Below are 5,490 nucleotides of genomic sequence, written 5' to 3'. Positions count from 1 at the left end.
TTTAGCACATGATCACAGCCAAATTGCAAGGGAGGCAGAAAAATGTAATACAGCTGAATCATAATATTTCCAGTTACTATAAAACAAGAGAGAGGGGATTTTGGTAGACAGCTAATAGTCTCTACAACAATTACATAATGATCTTTGGACAAACAGGTTTACTAGTAATATATTTTATCTCTTTTTTTATACATTCCTATTGACGTTGCTTTCAGTCAGGTGCTTTAATTTCTGGAGTTATACAAAAGTACTGCATCATGGGAGCTAAGATAAGAGGGTAATTCAAGAGTCAATAGTTAACAGTGTTAGGTACTACTGAGAAATCAATGAAATGAGCACTAAAGCTGTCCCCTACATTCGGCCAAATGGAGGCCATGTTGTTAGGAAGGATAGTTTCATAAAATAATGGTACATAAGCTGTGTTAGCGTAGAGCATGTTAGTGAGTGCATGGGACGTGAGGAAATGAAGACAGCAAAATAAAGTTTCTGAAAAAGATTGACTGTGAACTGGCAGAGAGGGCTATGCGTGATGGATGATATGGGTAAGAGGCCTAGGAATGATTACATGTTGATGGAAAAGATCTAGCTGAGAAGGTGTGTTTGAATAATCAGAAAAGGGAAATTGGGTAGTATTCCTGAGAAAGTATAATGGGGTCCAAACAGACTAGAGGAGGGATCTTTGATAGAAGAAGAAGAAGAAAAAAAAAACTGTCTCTACTGTAATAGCAAAAAAAGAGACATATATGGAGAGAAGAGGAAATTCAAGTAATCATTAGGGAAATTGAAAAAGGAAGTTTCAAGAGTAGCACAAGTGGATTGCTGAGCAGTATTAAAGACCTATTTGAAGTCATTTTGCAGAAATTTACATAAAACCGTTACGACAGTATGTTAATGTTACATTGGGTGTCTATATTAATTCGGATGCTAGTAAGTGCTAAAAACTAACATTTATTAGAGTTTCTCTGTTAATTCTTTAAAATACTATATTGGTCATGAGTATTTTTTTTTTCCCTAACACTGCTTAATTAATCTCTGTTAGGAATTCCTTACTCAGTAGTTCTATAATAAATATAGAATTGTGTGAAATTCAGTAACTCTCTCAAGGCTTCAAAATGGACATTCATATGGGAGGTTTAAAAAAGTGACATCATTTCTATGTATTTTATTGGAATTTTAGAAAATTCTGAAACTCATAAAATGAGCAAATGCCTCATGTTTATAAAAAAGCGATTAAGAAAAAGTGAGTGCATAATTTAACATTCAGTTTATGTGCCAGTGAGTGAAAAAAAATAGGCATTTCTCAATTATTAAACATATTATTTTTAATGAGATCTCTAGGTGCCTATAAATTGTGAGGTGACCTGGATATTTATCCCATGCTGTGTTTTCACTCCTGTAGTCTGACTGCTTTAGGTTTCTGAGTGTAAGCCCATCATATTGCTCTAGAAACTTATCTTCCCTTATCAAGCTCTCACAGCCAGGCTACTCACCATCCTAACGGCATCAACTACCGGAGGACTAGGGGTAACCCCTATGCTAATTATGCAAATTAGCTAATCCCCAGGGAGCCTGCAAAACCTAACTAACCCTGCTTGCCATATCTACACTACATAGCTGTCTCCCTACAGATATTTTGCAGTTACCCATCTGCCCCTGAGTGCAATTTCCTGTGTCACCCTGCCTAGCTCCCATCTCTCCTTAATAGCTGTAAATAACAACAAATTCAACCTTTCATCTTCAAGAAAGTCAGTGTGTTGCATCCTACCATCAAAAGAATTCTTAGGGTCTTATAAAACAATTGGCATGGTGGCCATAACCACTGACTTTTGGAAAACTTTTTTGGAGACTGCTCTTGGCTTACTAATTGGTTCCATACCACAGTGAGAGAGGTTTGGGATGGAACCTGAGCTAGTGCTTTAGTCTTATTGTCTGCTGCTGTGTCTGCTGGTGGCTGTCATGTTTCTCAGAATATTAAAAACAAACTGTGCAAATTGGCCCAAGTCTGGGAGTTAGATAATAGACCAGGTGGGGGCCCGCCTTATGCCCATAGGAGTGATAGGCCACTTGAGCTGAGCTTTTTGGGGTGTTCCAGTGTGCTTCCAGTACAGTCTGCATTTGGCAGAGGTCTATTTCAGGAGGGTGTTACTTCTTGGATATTGGTGTTTCCTTATTATTATTTTGGGCAGAACTCTGGTTTCTCAATGTGTTTCAGGAGACTCCTGTGCAGGAAGATGTTGGTTTGGCTCTCCGATGATGGAAAAGTGGTAGCTGGGTCTTGTTGTCAGTGTTACTTAGGTTGGAGTAGCAACTAACTATCTTCTTTGCTGCATACCTTGTTGCTGTCACCAGGGAACTTCATACTCCCTAGGCACTCAGGAACATAACAGACTGCACCCTTGGGAACCAGCACCCAATTTATAATCCAAAGGGAGCCTCTGGGGCAAGAAAACTAATATCTCATCTTAGTAGCCCTTTCCCAAACACCTACCAGTTACTCAATTACTTAAATAATGCAAGCCCCCTAACCAGTGTGCTTATGCCTTAGTAAGTGCCCTAACATAACATGCAAAGAGACTGATATTTCTGACAATAGGCTTATCATGCCATCCCAAGGAGAAACTGCTATAGCTCTCAAGTGCAAACCCCAAACCTTTAGAGGTGGACTGCCTACAAGTCAAGATGCTGGGCCCATGCACCCTGCTTTTCTGTAACCACCATAAAGGTTGACACTGAGTTTGCACTGAGTACAAAGACAAAAACTAAAATCATAGCTTTAGGTGGTAAAAGCCCCTAATGGGAAGAAATAATGAAATAAAAGGAAAAAAATACTAGATATGCAGGAGAAAATTAAAAAACAAATTTAAAGAAAGGCTTATAATTTGACCCAATTGGAAATCCAAAATTTATTAAAATAATGAAAAGGATGCTGATTGCCTTTTGTGTCTCTATGTCATAGGTTCTAAATTAATTTGAACATCTGCTAAAATGCACAAATTGACAAAGCTTCATGGAATTAATTATACTGGGTCTCAAATTACAGTTATACCAGAGGATTCCACTAAATTTATATATGGCACTCCTATAACCTTAGGAGAGTAACTAAATATAAAATCGAGAAAAAAATAAGTGTTTCTTACTTTAACTACAGCCTTGCCTAGATTTTTCATAGTCATAATACCTATTGCCCTAAAATATTCCACATTGGATGTAGACACTCTGAAACAATGAGTAATAAGTTGAAATTAAAGAAAGTCTTTGGCATTTATAAATTGTCTTGATGAAATTAGACCCTATGGACCTTCCAGTTAAAATAGTTAAGATGACCCAATATAAGTTAAAACAGAGCCTTCAAGAATTCAAACTTATTATATAAGACTTAGTTAATAAAGAAGCAATTATGCCTACTGCTCCTCCATTTAACAGTCAAACTTTACCTGTTCTTACATCTTTAAAAACTTAAAAAAGAAAAAAAAAAATACCACCTCACAGTGGATTGCTGCAACTTTAATACTGTGGTCCTATCTATTAAGGTTCCTACATCTAATACCCAATATTATTAAAAAATTACCAACCAATCAAAAACCAGTAATTATTTTTTTACCAGAGATTTGGCTAATATGATCCCTTTAGTGCCTATTTCATCAGGCTCTTAGTGGCAGTTTGCCTTCACCTCCAAGGGAAACAATACACCTTTTCCGGTCCACCCCCTAGAGCACCTTGGCAACTTTCCCATTGTACACAGTGTTTGCAGACGAGATATTAACTGCATCCGCCTTTCTCCATTACACAGGTATGACATTACAGTGATGGCATCCTCCTCCAAGGAGTTTTGTTTAATATACTTTTAAGGGGATAAAAGTCCAGCTTCTTTTAATTATTTTTGCATTCTGGAGGCAACATATTTCTCATTTACGATTTAACTGACTCTCCCTATTGCTGCTATTTACAAAGGCCTACCTTAAACGGACAACGAAAGGCTATAAAATCTGTCCAATTTAAAATCAAGAGATCCCTCAGAAGACCACTCCAGAAAGTGCACCTGGGTTATGCATGGGGTCAGTCCAGAATGGTTTGCAATGGCAGAGCCTTGGCTGCCTTCGTCTGGTCACAAATGGCTCCACATGAGATTGCTTCTCTGGCCATGCCAGTCTCTGAGGCAGTGTCATTCCTGACCATCAGAGATACGTTCACTGAAGACGCTGTTCACTGGAGAGGCAACAGCTCAGACCAGCCCTACCCTTGCTCCTTCCCCCACTCACTAAGGTCCTCAGTAGGTTCTTTTCTTACCAAACTGCAGAGCCAATTTCAACAAGGCTTGGGAGTCAGATATGCACCAGTGAAGCATATGGAGGAGAGACCATCTGTTTGTGACTCTGAAGAGTTGGTCAGTCACTACTATCTGAGAAACCACATGCTGAACCACACTGGACGACAGCTGGTTAATTGTGCAGCTAGTGGATGTGATCAATAATTCAACACAGAACCAAACTTGAAGGAACATTTTGAATGCAAACATGGCAGTCAGTAAAAACAATGTGGATGCAATTTTGAAAGTTGTGAAGAGATCTTTAAGAAACATCCACAGCTGAAAATTCATCAGTTCCAGCAGAAAAATGAATGCAAATGAAACCGTGAAAGATGCGGAAAACACTTTGCTTCACCCAGCAGTCTTAAAGGACATGGAAAGGTCCATGAGGGCTATATATGTCCAAAGAAATGTTCTCTTGTGGCAAAAACACATGAGAGAAATCCATAAAAAGGAAATATGTGAAGTATGCTGGGAAAAATTCAAAAGCAAAGATTAAAGTAAGCAATATATGAAAACTCTCGCCCCGGAAAGAGATGTGTGTCGATGTCTTAAGAGAAGACTGTGGTAGAAGCTGCAGAACTGAGCTTAGTCTCCAGAGCCATATCTCTCTTTTCATGAAAAAAAAAAACAAAACACCCACTTATATGTAAATGTGTCATTGTGGCAAAAGATTTGCAATAAAACAAAGTCTCACAAGTCATGTGGTTGTGCAAGATCCTTGGTTGTGCATGATCCTTATAGAAAGGAAATGAAGATCAAAGTAAAACGATCCCATGAAAAACAGAGTTTGTTTGGCCTCTCATCTCAGTGGATATATTCCTTCTAAAAGGAAACACCAACTTCTCTTTGCTTAAAAACAGAGTCCCTGAATGGTATTAATCTCAACAGTTGAAATATTTACCCTCGGCTAACTATAAGATTGTACTTTTTAAAGGACTACAAACTAACAACTCAATTATTTTCTCTCAGGAGCGTATTTCTCTTTATTAAAATCACTTACTTAGAAAAAAAAATTGACAGTTCCATGAGTGCCCCCAGAGACTTCTCTACTATACAGGCTTTACAATTTCTTTTCATGCTTCCGAGAGTCTCTAGACACCTTTGATGGCTATAAGTTGCCATTCGGCTCCTGATGTTAGAAACTGACCTTGGCTCTGTGTCTTATGACATTAGAGCAAAAA

At 38.2% G+C, this 5,490-nt stretch overlaps 1 pseudogene; it reads left to right on the top strand.

Moving 5' to 3' along the window:
- Positions 1 to 4,066: 4,066 nt before the first annotated feature.
- On the top strand, positions 4,067 to 5,163 carry LOC120602036 (transcription factor IIIA-like; annotated as a pseudogene).
- The last annotated feature ends 327 nt before the right edge of the window (positions 5,164 to 5,490 follow it).

The sequence above is a fragment of the Pteropus medius genome, unplaced genomic scaffold (genome assembly GCF_902729225.1).
Source record: "Pteropus medius unplaced genomic scaffold, Ma_sr-lr_union100, whole genome shotgun sequence".
NCBI classification, from domain to species: Eukaryota; Metazoa; Chordata; class Mammalia; order Chiroptera; family Pteropodidae; genus Pteropus; species Pteropus medius.
The sequence above is the reverse complement of the archived record's forward strand: the minus strand, read 5'-3'. Positions and strand labels throughout refer to the sequence as shown.